At 48.6% G+C, this 14379-nt stretch overlaps 1 protein-coding gene across 2 annotated transcripts in view; it reads right to left on the bottom strand.

The window, feature by feature from the left end:
• The window catches only part of SLC25A26 (solute carrier family 25 member 26), an 875825-nt gene that overhangs the window by 466463 nt on the left and 394983 nt on the right, over window positions 1–14379 (bottom strand). The window lies entirely within an intron of this gene.

The following is a 14379-nucleotide window of genomic DNA, read 5'->3' as shown; positions in this document are numbered from 1 at the left end:
GCCCTCAAAGGGAATCTGTGCCTTAAAGTTATTTAAAGGCAGCCCCGTGTTAACCTACGAGGGAGATCGGCTTTGCAACAATGAAAACCGAATATGGCAGTATTTTACTGATAGGACATGTAAAACACACCAGTGCATGTCCTACTTTTTAAATACACTTCACCCTGCCCATGGGGCTTCTTAGGGCCTACATTAGGGGTGCCTTACATGTACCAAAAGGGGAGGTTTGGGCCTGGCAAGTGGGTACACTTCCCAGGTCGAATTGGCAGTTTAAAACTGCACACACAGACAATGCAGTGGCAGGTCTGAGCCATGTTTACAGGGCTTCTAATGTGGGTGGCAAAACCAGTGCTGCAGGTCCACTGGTAGCATTTGATTTACAGGCCCTAGGCACCTTTAGTGTGCTTTACTAGGTACTTACTAGTAAATCAAATATTCCAGTCAGGAATAAACCAATGAACAATACAATTTACAAAGAGAGCATATGCACTTTAGCACTGATTAGCAGTGGTAAAGTGCCAAGAGTCCTGAAGCCAACAAGAACTGGTCAGAAAAATTAGGAGGAAGGATTGGGGATGTCCCTGCAAAAAGGGCCAGGTGCAACAACTTCCTTCATACAAGTGGGGTTGTGACTGTTTAGTCTTTTCCAATTACCAGTGGGGCTAGGGTGATGTGATATGGTGTATTACGTGTCAGTTGAGGTTTGCGGCTCATTGGTGAAGACTGGATCATGGCCTCTGGCTTCACAATGGGTGGGGTACTTTCTGATGACAATGGGACCTAGCTGTGTTTGTAATTGTACGTTGCTGCCCAAGGTGCAAGTAACTGTAAACTAACAAGGGTGACTGACAATCCTACAGGTATGGGGCCTATCTTAGTGTATGGTTGAAGTACTGGGTTCCTCAGTGATGTTCTTTGTGTGTTCCATGGGGTAAGTTATCATGTAGCTACGGTATGTGTATGTGAAGAACCTCTACCTGGTGATATAAAGGTCTATTCTGGGTACCCCTGCTTTGTAGGTAGTTGACCATGGGCATGACTTCTGTTACCTGTATATGAGCATTGTATGCCACCATGCCTTCCATCCTGATAGTACTCTCTCACATGCTCTATTTGCAGATTGGTATGCTGACTAGCCTATTGTGTTGTCCTGGATTTCCACCTGTCTGTCATCTGTTCTGTGATATTTCTGTCATGTGTCTCGTGCTGAGGGAGCCTCCCTCTGATGACCATTACACTGGCTGTTCGATGCAGGGGGGCATGACCAGGCCACAGTTGGCAAACATGACAGCTGTTGATGTATTATAAAAGACACATATACAAGATTCCGGCGTGAGCGGACGCGTTGGTCCGAGCTCCGCCGCCTAGGCCCTGGGTTCGATTCCAGCCCCCGAACGGGAGAGCCCGCGAGGCCTGAACGGGATGCCTGGAGTTGTCGGGCACCGGGGGCCTGAGTCTTGAAGACGCCCGTGGCCGACTGGCTGTGCGCGCAAGGCCGCGTGTGTTGGGCCGGCGCTGGCGAGCACGGCACCCCGCGGCCCGTGCCGGGCGGAGGGCCTGGAGCGTGGAGACCTGCTGGGAGGCAGCGGGGGCGCTGCGGCGCCCTTAGCGGGGCCGTGGCCCCCCTGGTGAGACGGGCCTGCGACGGGGGCTTGCTGGCTAGCTTGGTGCTAGAGTGGAGAGACAGCGGGCCCGCCTGCTGGGCCCTGCGAGGTGAGACTCCAGAGAAGACCGCGGAGGGGCCAGGACCCCCCTTGAGCAGCTGTGTTCTGCTGCCGAGAAGTCGGTAGGGACGCAGTGGGACTCAGACGCCGGTCGGCGGTGCGGGCGGCCCGCGGTGGCCTTTATTTGGCGCAGAGACGAGCTGTCTTTAGGAGTGGCCCCACGGAATGCCCTGCAGAGGAGAGGCCGACAGATGTTGGTGTGGGGCCCACCCAGGAAAATACGGCTCCCGGTGCCGATGCATAGAGATCCGTCTGATATACCTGAGCTGTAGCTGCCAGAGGACAGAGGAGATGGCGACCTCCAAGCCCAAGCGGGACCGGACGTTAAGAGATATGTTGACGGGGGGACGCCCGGTGCCGGGGGGCCCCTGAAGAACCGCCGGCCGCAAGGTCCCCTGAGGCAAGGGGGGAGATAACGGAGGAGGAGACGGCCCCAGTTACGAAAGGCTTCCTCACATCCTTGTTTGAATCGCTCTGCGGCGACCTGCAGGAACTCCGCAAAGATATATTGCATGAGGTGAAGGAGTTGCGGGTGGAGCTTACGTCCCTGGGTGAGCGGATAACCCAGGTTGAGGATGGGGAAGCGGCCCGCGGCGAGGAAGTGGCGGTTCTACAGCAGGAGGTTATACGCTTGTGGGAGCAGCTGGACCTCCTTCAGATGACAGTGGAGGACCTGGAGAACCGCTCGCGCAGGCACAATATCCGCATTAGAGGAGCGCCGATTGGAGCGGAGAAAGACAACATTAGAGACTTTGTGGTGGCGCTGTTCCGCTCAGTTCTAGACCTGGAGGCGTCCCAGGAGATCGTCCTGGATAGAGTACATCGTGTGGGCCGATCTGGCAGAGCTGGGGACCGCCCGCCGGATATTCTGGCATGTGTTCACAATTATGGGCTGAAAGAAAACATTTTGCAATGGACACGCAATCTCCCGCAGGTCCACTTTAGAGGCCATCAATTGCAATTATACCAGGACCTGACGGTTCGGACCTTACAACGACGGCGGGAGTTTAAACCTATCACAGAGCACTTGCGTGCACATGCCGTGTCCCATACTTGGGGCCACCCGTTCCGCCTTGTTTTCCGCTGGGAGGACCAGCTTCGCCAGGCGAAGTCAGTGTCTGAGGCTCACCGGATCATGGGCCTGGAGGGAGACACTTGGGGTTCGGACTTGAATCTGGGCCCGGCAGGAGGAGATCGCCCGTGCTGGAGGAGGAAGGAGAGAAGGAGGAGGCAGCAGCGCCCTACTGAGTCGGAGCAGATCTCGGAACATCAGTCGGCAGTGACCAGTGTAGCGGCTGGGACAAGTGCTGAGGCAAGGAACGATGGAGTGTTGTTGGTCAGCAAGGGTTCGCTGATTGCGGGCCTGTGCCCATCTGAGCGGGCCTGGGCGGCAGAGTCGATGGACTTACGGGCGAACTGGTGTGGTTCTACGCCCCTGTCGAGACTTTTCCTCTTTGGGATGTGTGTGAGAGGACTTTTTTGTTATGAGCACCTGTTGTGCGTTATAGATATATGTTTGCATGCTTCCCTGTGGGTTTGGTCACTATGGGCCATAACGGGTTGGTCATGTGACTTGGAGCGGCTGAGGTGCTGTCCTGAGTCTTGGCCCCTCTGTGGATCCTCTCCCACCCTGAGCGATTTTCTCCCTGCGATGGTATGACAGTTAAGTGTTTAAGCTTGAATGTCCGTGGGCTTAACAGCCCAACCAAGCGCTTAACGATTCTGTCAGGTCTAGAGAAATCTGGGAGTCATATCTGTCTATTACAAGAGACCCATTTGTTACACAAAGATACGTTTCGCATGCGCTCAAGATGGTTCCCTAGACAGCTTTGGTCCTCAGCTACTACTACTACATGCAGGGGTGGCAATATTGCATTTGAGGACTTTTGCTGGGGAGATAGTTGGGAAGGTACACAAAGTCCCAGGCAGGTTCATGGCTATTAGAATAAGGCTCAGGCCTTCTCTTTCACCATTGCTTCCCTTTATCCTCCGAATTCCCAGCAGGAGACCTTCCTGAGGCAGTCAGTTTTCCCTATACTTAGTTCACCAGATAGTGCCATTCTGGTCGGGGGGATTTTAATCTGGTGATGGACAATGAGCTTGACCGCTCGGGCCAACGCTTTGGGCAGACGGGGCATTGTCGGAGATGGGGCGTCAATGGCTAGCTGAGTGTGGGTTGGAGGATGTGTGGAGGAAGTCGCATCCCACACTCCGAGATTATTCCTTCTATTCAGCGGCGACCAAGACTTATGCATGGCTCGATCTTTTTCTGGCTTCAGACAAGTTTATGCCCCGGGTCAGGGAGGCTACGATTGAGCCCAGAGCCTTGACTGATCATGCCCCTATCACTGTTGAACTTGCCATAGAGATAGGTCGCGTTGGTACCCCGAGCTGGTGCTTTAGGGACTCCTTGCTTCAGAGTGAGATAGCGATGGAGTCGCTCCGGCGTGCGATTATGGATTATATTAGCTTTAATGACGATGGCAGCACTTCCGTGGAGACTTTGTGGGAGGCGTTGAAGGCAGTAGTGCGGGGCGAGGTGATGGCGTTGTCTGCGAGGGATAATAGAGCAAGGAGAGAGGTGAGGGAGAAGTTAGAGCAGAGGGTAGCTGTCCTGGAGCGTTCCCATAAATCCACTGGCGCGCCTAGAATCTGGCGAGAGTTAGAGAAGGCAAGGCAACAGCTGAAGCGACTGGACTGGGATAGGGCGGAGTATGCGGTAGTACGACTTAAGCACAAATACTATATTGGGAGCAATAGATGCGGAAAGCTATTGGCGCACCGGTTGCGAGCGCAGCCTGCGGCGTCGGCGGTTAAACTGATTCGTTCTCCTTCCGGTGAAGAGGCCCGCACGAGTGATCAGATTGCTGAGGCATTTGCGGGGTTTTACCGGGGTTTATACGCGGCGGATGAGCGGGACAGCGCGATCCTGGATTCTTATCTAGAGGGCATAGCAATCACTCCTCTTGGTGAGAGGGAGGCGTCCCTGTTGGACCAGCAGATAAGGCCAGAAGAAGTTACATCGGCGATTTCCCGCCTAAAGAGTGGGAAGTCCCCCGGCCCAGACGGGTTCACGGCATTGTTCTATAAGACCTTTTGTGTGGAGCTCGCCCCGCTTCTCGTGAGGCTTTTTAATTCCTTTTGAACGACGGGAACCCTGACGCCGAGTATGCTGGACGCTACCATTGCTGTTATACATAAATCGGGCAAGGACCCGGAGGAGTGCGCTTCATATAGGCCGATTTCGCTTCTGAATGTAGATGCCAAACTATTCACGGGGATACTTGCCTACCGCCTTAATTCTTAAATGCCGGGTCTTATTGATCCGGATCAGTCAGGTTTTATTCCCAATCGACAATGTGGCGATAACACGAAGCGACTTCTGCATCTGCTAGATAAAAATGACAGATCTCGTAGAGAGGTGCTTTTCCTCTCTATCGACGCCGAAAAGGCGTTCGATAGGGTTCACTGGCCATACCTCCTCCGGGTCCTGGAGCGTTTCGGTCTGGGCCCAGGCTTTAGATCTTGGCTCCAATGCGCCTATCGGTCCCCTAGAGCGGCGGTTCGAGTTAATTGAGTGCTCTCTACGCCGTTTCCGGTTGGGCGCGGGACCAGACAGGGATGCCCGCTTTCCCCCCCTGTTTGCGCTATATATGGAGTCCCTTGCGCAGCGTTTGCGGGACAGCCCCTTGGTTTCCGGTGTGAAATTTGGCGGAGACCACCATCTTATTACCCTGTATGCAGATGACGTGATTCTTACACTTGCCGAGCCCGCGACCTCTTTGCCTGCGCTTATGGAGATACTAGTTGAGTTTAGCCAGGTTTCGGGATTTAAAGTGAACATGCAGAAGTCTCAGGTCCTTAGTCTGTCTTTGAGCTCTGATCACGAGGAGGATTTGAGAGCTCGATATTCCTTTATTTGGTCGTCCTCGCGTCTTTCCTATCTTGGGGTTGAGTTGGCCACGTCTGCCGCAAAAACGGCGAGCCTGAACTACACGAAGCTGGTTCGCGATATACAGCGGGGCCTGGAGTTATGGGGGAGACATAAGCTGTCTTGGCTGGGTAGGGTGGCTGCGGTCAAGATGACAGTCTTGCCGCGAATACTGTATATGTTTCAGGTGCTCCCATTAACCCCACCTCCCTGGACGATTGCCACTCTACAATCGGCGGTCCTGCGATTTATATGCAAGGGTCGACCGGCGCGTCTACCACGGCAAGTTTTATATCGCCCCAAGAGCAGTGGGGGACTGGCGATTCCGTGTCTTCTGAGATATTTCCAGGCAACACAGCTGCGCTTTCTTGTGGAGTGGAGTCGCCCGCTCACGGAGAAACACTGGTGTTTTATGGACCAGGTGGTGGCGGGCTCTCATATATGGAAGGAGCCTTGGCTTCGGCATAGGGCTGGAGGTCTTTATTCTTCCCCGATTACCGGAACAACGTTACGCGTATGGGACGCAGTGGCTTGCCATTTAGGGCTGACTTCTTTCCCGTCCCCGATGACCCCCATAGGCGCGAACCCTGACTTCGAGCCTGGACTTCGTCTGGAAGGCCTGAGACGCTGGTACGAAGGGGGCTGTAGGAGGGTGGGAAGTCTTTTCGATGAACAAGGGGTGTTGTCCTTTGACCAGATGAGAGAGTCCTATGGCTTAGTGGAGGCGGATAGGCTGATGTATTAACAGGTTATGCACTGGGCTCTCTTGCCGGCTAACAGAGCTCTAATAGATAGGCCTCTTACACCATTTGAGAAATGGCTGTTCCTAAAGAAGGATGATAAGAGAATTATCTCAGAACTTTATCGGCTTCTGCAAGGGGAAAGCCGCCCGCCTAAGTCAAAGGGTCAGTTGAGATGGGAGAGGGAGCTAGAGAGAGAACTCTCGGATGAGGAATGGGACAGCATATTTTATAGAATACACCACACAGCATATAATGCAGCAGGGACAGAGACATCATATAAAGTCGCTTCATACTGGTACTACACTCCAGCGCGATTGCATGCATGGGACCATGATAAGTCGGACCTTTGCTGGAGGGGGTGTGGAGCTACAGGTACACTTGTGCATTTGCTTTGGCATTGCCCCAAGCTACATCGTTACTGGGAAAACATCATAGATGATATTGATGCAGCGTTCCAGGTTAAGATCCCGAGACTCCCATCGTACATTTTATTGGGGCTGCCCAACCCCCTTACTTTTCCTTTAAGATCTCTAAAAGGTAAAAGGGAGGCAGATGGCCCTAGCACTTAACACAGTGCTGCAGCTGATTCTAGCTCTCTGGGGTACAGATAGAGTCCTGACGCGTATCTCATGACTCCAGAAGCTGTGGTTTATCCTTGCTATGGAGAAACTTACACTAGCCTCCCAGCAGCGGATAGAAGATCTGGGCGCGTTGTGGAAGCCGTTCCTGCGGATTCTTTCCACAGAATTTACTGAGCTGACATGCCCGACCTATCAGAGTCTTGAGGCTGATTTGAATTCTTGGTTAAAGTGCTGTGGGGGAGGTTGCTGGGGGGGAGCTGAGCCTGGACGATGAAAGTGGTAGAGGAGTGGAGAGACAGGAGGATGACATGGTTTCTCGGAGGGAAGCATTGTTGATGTGTTTTCATTTATATGTTTATGTGGTTCTCATCTGCGGGACTGGCACCTTGGAAGACTATTGGACACTGCCAGTGGGCACATGACTCAGCAAGGAGAGGACTGGCTGGGTGGTTCCTCTGGGCGTGGTCTTGGGATTCACGAGAGGGACCTTTGTATGAAGATACGAAATTGCTACGGTGCTGATACATTTAATCTTATGTCCCGCGATGAGCTGTGCTTTTGTATGTTTATACTTTTAAAAACAATAAACATATTTGATCCTAAAAGACACATATACAGTAGCTGTGTTCAATTGTGATTTATTGTGCATATCAGAATACTAACATTTCAAAATAATGGTGCATAAATGAAAAAAAAAGTTGATGAGTGAGGACATGGTAGATGGTAGCTGCAACACGAGTTGGTTACACAAGTCCAGTATCCTTGTACCATGGGAAAATTGAGTTATGTCTCAGAACAGTCTACAGGCTGTTTCAGTGGCACAAAAGGGTGACAAATCAGGAGAGGTTCACTTCCTGGCAGTGGGTTTGGTCTTGGCATCTGCTCCAGCCGGATGTCTGGCTGGAAATCCAAATTTGCAGGGGGGGCTCTTCTGCTACAGAGGGATGGGTGCCTGAGGCTTGTGGTTCCCCTGGCAGGGCCTCCATTCCACTAGCTGCCTCAGATGTAGATAGGGCAAATGGTAAGTAGCTAGTGGAAGGGGCCTGATGGTGTGTTGAGAAACCAATGAGGGTGGAATTACTGTCCCTCAGTCCCCATGCAATGGTAGCCATTGTGGCATTGTGTGCCTGCCACTGCTGCATGCCTTCTTGGTAGGGTGCCCTCTGCAGCCTTTGATTTCCCCCAACATGGTGATAATTTGGACCACCCCTCACCTAACCCTAGGAACTTTGGTATGCTCCCAGAAACTGGGAGATGGTTTCTTCGTCAGTGGAATCCCTTTGTGGCCCCACCCTCTGGCCCACAGCATCCCTCCCACGTACCCTATCTGCAGGTGCCTGTGCCCCTGGCACAGTGTGCCCATCCTCAGTGGTAACAGGTCCTTCATTGTCAGCGATGTTAAGGTTCGACTCAGGTCTCTGTACTGTGGGTGACACAACTGATTGAACAGACCTTGGGACACAGGTTTGGGGGCGATTGGTTGCCTGTGATGTGGATGCACTAGGGGTGGTGGGGTTGATGTGGATGCACCAGGGGTGGTGGGGTTGATGTGGTCAGGGTGAGGGAGGGAGTTGTTGACTGACCAGGTGCCCCAGATGGGCCAGGTTGTTCGTCATTGTCCAAACATCCAGGCATGTTGTCTTCACTGGGGCCTTTATCCTGAGGGAGACTGGCAGTCTCAGGTATCCTTTCAATGGTGGTAATGGCAGAGTTACCTGTGGAGGGAGTGAGAGACAGAGTTCAGGTTGTATTGTGTGTTTGGTTGTCTCTTTGTGAGCTGCTGACAGTGGCTGTACACGATTCCCTGCAATGACATCGACAGATGCTGCACAGCATACCTTTGTTGTACATACCAGCCTGTTACTTGATTTCCATACTCCATGTTGGGAGCTGCCATATAAGGGTGGTACAGATTGCACTGCAGATGGGTTCTGGTTTTGTCTGATTATTGACCTGACTGTTCACCTCAGTTACCTAGTGAGTATTCAGCCATGCTAGATGTCATACAACGAAGCTGCACAATGGTGTCCTAGTGAGAACACAGTATGTGAGTATGCAAGGGTAATAGTCTTGTAGCTAGATGTTCATCATGTGCTTAGATTCAGCCAGATTACTTTTCAACTCAGGTCAGTCTATTTCTGGCTAGGGATATTTGATCTGTGGTCATTAGGGATGGTCACTCAGCTGTAGCTCTGTTTTGCTTTGTTTGCTATTGTAAGTGTGCCATTATATTGCTGTCATTGCGGTGTACTGGTCAACACTAGAACAATCTAGATGGTGTAGCTAGTACTTAATTTATACATGCATTACATGTGATGTGTTGTGCACATTCCAGGTTTTCAGATTGATGGGTTAGAGCATTCTGGGAGTTGTTGTGATATGATTAGCCAGTAGTTATCATGCCATTGCCAAGGACTGTGAGGGCAGATGGGCTGAGTGGAGTGGTGGCATGCAGGAGAAGGACATTAGGTGATTAGGTGGGAGGTGTAGTCGGACTTTTACTTAATTAGGGAGCATTTGGGTGGTGAGGTAGCATGCAGGTCAAGACAAATGTGTGACATGACTGGTGTGGGTACATCCCAGACTATTCCAGGTACTCCAGTGAGGCACTCAGGATGAAGGATGTCCATGACCTTCTCCTCTCATGATGTGAACTGTTGGGAAGGAGGTAGGGGTCCCACTGCCAGTCTTCTGCAAGGCTATCTGGTGGTGTGATGCCATGGAACGCACCTTCCCCCGTAGGTTGTTCCACCTTTTCCTGATGTCCTCCCATGTGCGTGGATGGCTGCCTACTGAGTTGACCCTGTCGACTATCCTTTGCCACAACTCAATTTGTCTGGCAATCAATGGGTGTTGGACCTGTGCTCCAAACAGTTGCGGCTCTACCCTGACATTTTCATTCACCATGACCCTCAACTTGTCGTCTGTGAAAAGTGGGTGTTTTTGTGGGGACATGGTTGTGTTGACGGTGTGTGGGGGTGTTGTGAGTGTAAGGGTACAGGTTTTGAGTAATTGGTGAGGTGTGGGTGATGCGTTGTGAGGGTGAGACGGTTGTGGTGCTAGTGATGTGTGTATTGTGTTAGTTGTGCTGATGTCGGATGTGTGCTGAGTGTGATGTGTATGTGTGTCTATTGTGTAAGGTGCTATCTCTATGATATTGCCTTCTCAGGTTCTCTGAATGGCATTTTTGTTGCAAAGGATTGTGGGTTGTATAGGGGTGTGTCACATAGTGCAGTGAGTAGGTGTGTTGGGTGTGTGGATGTGTGTTGGGTGTGTGGATGTGCGTCAGGTGTGGAGTAGTTAAACTATCCAACGTGGTGCTCTGACTGATGTGAGTTCTGAGCGCAGCGTTTCACATCGTCAATGGTTTTCCACCATGGAAGGACTGCAGTGGTGATTCGTGGTTCGTAATCTGGTGGGTGGATTATTGTCGGGCTGGTGGTGCCTCTTTCCCGCCCTCCAGTGTCCTGGCGGTGTTGGAATCTTGGCTGGAATTTGGCAGTCTTCACAATGTGACTCCTAATATGGCAGTCGGATTACAGCCTTTTGGCGCCAGTCACCGCAGTGCTCTTTTCAAAAGACCGCCAAACTCGCAACAAGGCACTTTGTGTTTTTCTTATCCACTCAAAAGCTGCACTCACAAAAAGCTTTCATCCTTCTTGGATGCAATCAATTGCTCTTCTGTATGACATCTGACGCCCCTCTACATTCACCAATAGGTTTTGCCCATTCAAAAATAATCTACAAACTCTGTTGGGTGACCTAAAGCTGACACAAGTAACCAAAGAACACTTGTCAAGTGAAACCAACTGGCAATAAAAAAAATCTAAATCTGCCTCCAATATTTCCCTAGGAGAAATAAGTGAAACCTTCAGACCTACCTAGCCATTTGTTAGCGTTATTCCCGTATTACATCAATCGGACAAAAAATGTGGCTGCTTGCAAACCACGGAAGGCTCCTTTTCCTTTTTGCCTGATAGTGAGATCTTGTATAGCTACTGTCAGAAACTGAGTTATTAATTTGGGAAGGAGTTACCATTACTAACATTAAAAAAGTCTTCTGTGGGACACTCCACTCACATTCAAGATCTTTATTCGGTACGAACAAGTTGACCATAAAAGAGCAGTTTTATAGTATTAATAAAACAGAATAAAAGTTAATTCTAACAATGAAAACTTAAAACTTAAAATATAAAATACAAATAAATAATAAGCAGTCCCAAATAAACAAATAACAATTAACAAGTCTCAGTGCATATTTTGCGGCAACAAAATCCCAAGCATACAAGGATTCCACAGCCATTCTAAGTAGCTTATAGCAATACAAAAATTGCAGACATCAGGCAAAGCTAAAATCCCACAGATTTAGAGGGCGCTACAAGCTCTAATTGTGTAATCATCTTTCCCTTTTTAGAATACTTAAATATACTCTATATTAAACTAAAAAGAGATACTTTTCCTAATAGTTGTTGCGCCCTATATAAATGAAGCATCACAAAAGCAAACTAATGAGTCCATCAGGGCACATAACAATTGTAGCACAACTTTATGGTCCCTAATATTATTTCTTATAAAAAGTGGTTTCACATAAAATGGTCGCAACCCATCATAAAAACTACAAAAAAGGATTAAGTGCTCATTGCTTCACTTAGAAATGCCATTACATAGGCAGGGGAATCGCTTCTCTAGAACGCGGTTCCATTACTGGGAAGGCAACTAAAAGATGTACAATTCCCATCCACAACCTGGTTAGGACAAAGTGGTGCTAAAGGCGTGATACCATAGACAAATAAGGCTGAAAGCCTTCTCCAAAAGAAAGTGACATATATAAATGAACTGTATGCTTCCCTCTTTCAACAATCGCCCTATTTTCACATTTGGAGCCAAAAAAGGAAGCTTTTACTTCACTTTTATGCAAGGTCAACATGCTAAGAGGTGACTCCAATGTGGGAGGGCCCAAAACTGTTTTAAAGTGTTTTCATATAAAAGAGCCAAGGAATATTAAAACCATGATCAAGATTAAGACAACCCATAATAATAGATCTTGTAAAGCTCGTTTCGTTTAGGAAAATAGGTTTGAGTAGGAATAGATCCTCTAAGTGGTTAAGCCCAAACTCTTTATGTTTAATATATGTTGAAACTTAAGTAAGAATACTCAACAAGCATTTGAGAAAGACATTCTCCTCTATCTGTAAGGAGACACTTCGCAGGACCCCAAATACCTTCTCCATACATGTGGCAGACAGGCCGTTGGCTTGACGTTTTTTGACAATTTCTCTGATGGCGCGACTACGGAGCTTATGTGCAAATCTAAAAATACCCTCACAAACTCTACTCATTTTCAGTCTAGTGCTTTGTACACGATTGGCCCAAGAGCCATTACTGGCAAACAATATGCCAGATAATTAAATGTATTAACCATCATAATCAGGGAGCCTTTATTAAAGATGCTTCTGCTCCTCTGGGGCATTTTCCCACAAATCATCTTATAGGTCATAGTGGTGTTTATCTTCAGTTTCCTCCCCTCCATAAAGTCGATGAAGGTGTCCTTCAGTCTTGGCCAACAGCTCTTCCTGACATACATCAAAATTGTGTAGTCGACAGAGTAACACAGGGACCCAACACCTGGCAACAGTAGACACATCAGCCTGCAGGGTCCTGAGGGCATCATCAACCTTGATGATGTAAAGGGAAAAAAGAAACGGGGACAGGATACAACCCTGTCTATCCCATTCTTAACACTAAAGTAATGAGTACATTCACCATTTGGACCAAAATGTACCGTCGCAGTTAACTTCCCATATAAATTAGCAAGAAAGCTGAGAATGTACTCAGGAGCCCCAAGTGAAAGTAAAGTTTGCCATAAAATTGAATGATCCACCAGAACAAAGGCACTACTGAGGTTGGCAAAACACAGATCTAGTGAGACTGGCTTAACCTTGGTATATTTCCCAATAAGCAGGTCCAAGTTATCACACTGTTCTATCGTCCCAAACCCTTTCTTAAAACCATGCTGGGCTTCTGACAAAATGGAGTTATCGGTCACCCACTCCTGTAATATTTGTAAGAGAAACCTCCCCATCAATTTAGTGCCAGAGTCCAATGACTAAATCGGCTGGTAGCACTTGGGGCAGATCGATCCCCCTTCTTAAAAATGGGTACTATGATGGAATCAGCCCAACTAGGAGGGATCATACAGTCTACAGCTGTGTTAAGCACATGCGTCAAAATAGCCCAACAAAGTTCTACCAGGGCCTCGAAGGCATCAACCGGGACGCCATCTGACCGGGTGCTTTCCCCCCTGTACTAAGATCTAGGGCAAAGAGAACTTCTCTTAGATGTACTGTCTATCTGCTCTGTATCATCCGCTAAGGAGCCAAAAATGTCTAAATAGTGCTCATCCCACCCATAAGATGGAACATGCAACATTAGTTCTGGAGCTGTGTCATCTTTCGAAAACGAGGTCTTGATAGTGTTCCAAAACAAGAAGGCATTGTTAGTTGCAGCTGCTTGAACTAGATTTACCCAGGCTTCTTCCCTGAATACCTTCTTCCTATTGGCTAATGCCAAAGTAAAATCCTTTCTGAGTGACTTAATAGTAGTGTGGTCTCTTGGTAGTCTATGCAGTGCTATCCTCACCAATTTGGCAACTTGTGTACATGAATGATCAAACCAGCTATGCTTCATTATTGACCGAGATGTAAACTTTCAGGTCAGAAAGACATTAAGTGACCCGGTAATGACTTCAAATACAGGGACCTGTGAAACGTTATCAACCTTGTCACCTAAACAGTCCTCAAATTCTGCTTCATTAGTAATTACCAGCTTCTGAGGTACAAATGCAGGGTGTACCCTTGTCCACTTAATGCAGACACCATTCAGCCTTGATGCATCTAGGTTAGCAGCGTTGGTAATAATCCTGTGCCTTTCTGTATGTAATAACAGAGCAACAACTAAAGGACTGTGGTCACATACTGCAGCCATTATAATTCTTTGATTAATAACACAATTCCTACGTGGGCAGGAGACTAATAAATGACCAATAGTCGTACTAGCTCCTCTACCAATAAATGAAAGGATCTGGGTTGTATTTGCCCTAGCATTGCTCTCTGGTAGTGATAAATCATACTTAAAAATAACAGAGTTAAGGGACTGCCAATAAACATTATGTAAAAAGTGTGGGGCTCCACTGCCTTCCAAATATGTTATACCACACAGCCATTTGGCTGCAAGAGTACATTTCTGTATATTGAAGTCCCCACTCCACAAAATAAAATAACTTGCGGGGCTGGCTTGTAGAAATCTAACCTAAATCCTCATCTAAGGCACCTATAGACATACTACGTGTGGAATAAAAAATATTACTATAAAAATTAAGACCAAATAATGTTCTCCCAAAA

Source organism: Pleurodeles waltl, chromosome 9 (genome assembly GCF_031143425.1).
Source record: "Pleurodeles waltl isolate 20211129_DDA chromosome 9, aPleWal1.hap1.20221129, whole genome shotgun sequence".
Lineage (NCBI taxonomy): Eukaryota > Metazoa > Chordata > Amphibia > Caudata > Salamandridae > Pleurodeles > Pleurodeles waltl.
Note: the sequence above shows the minus strand (reverse complement) of the source record. Positions and strands in the feature narration are given on the sequence as shown.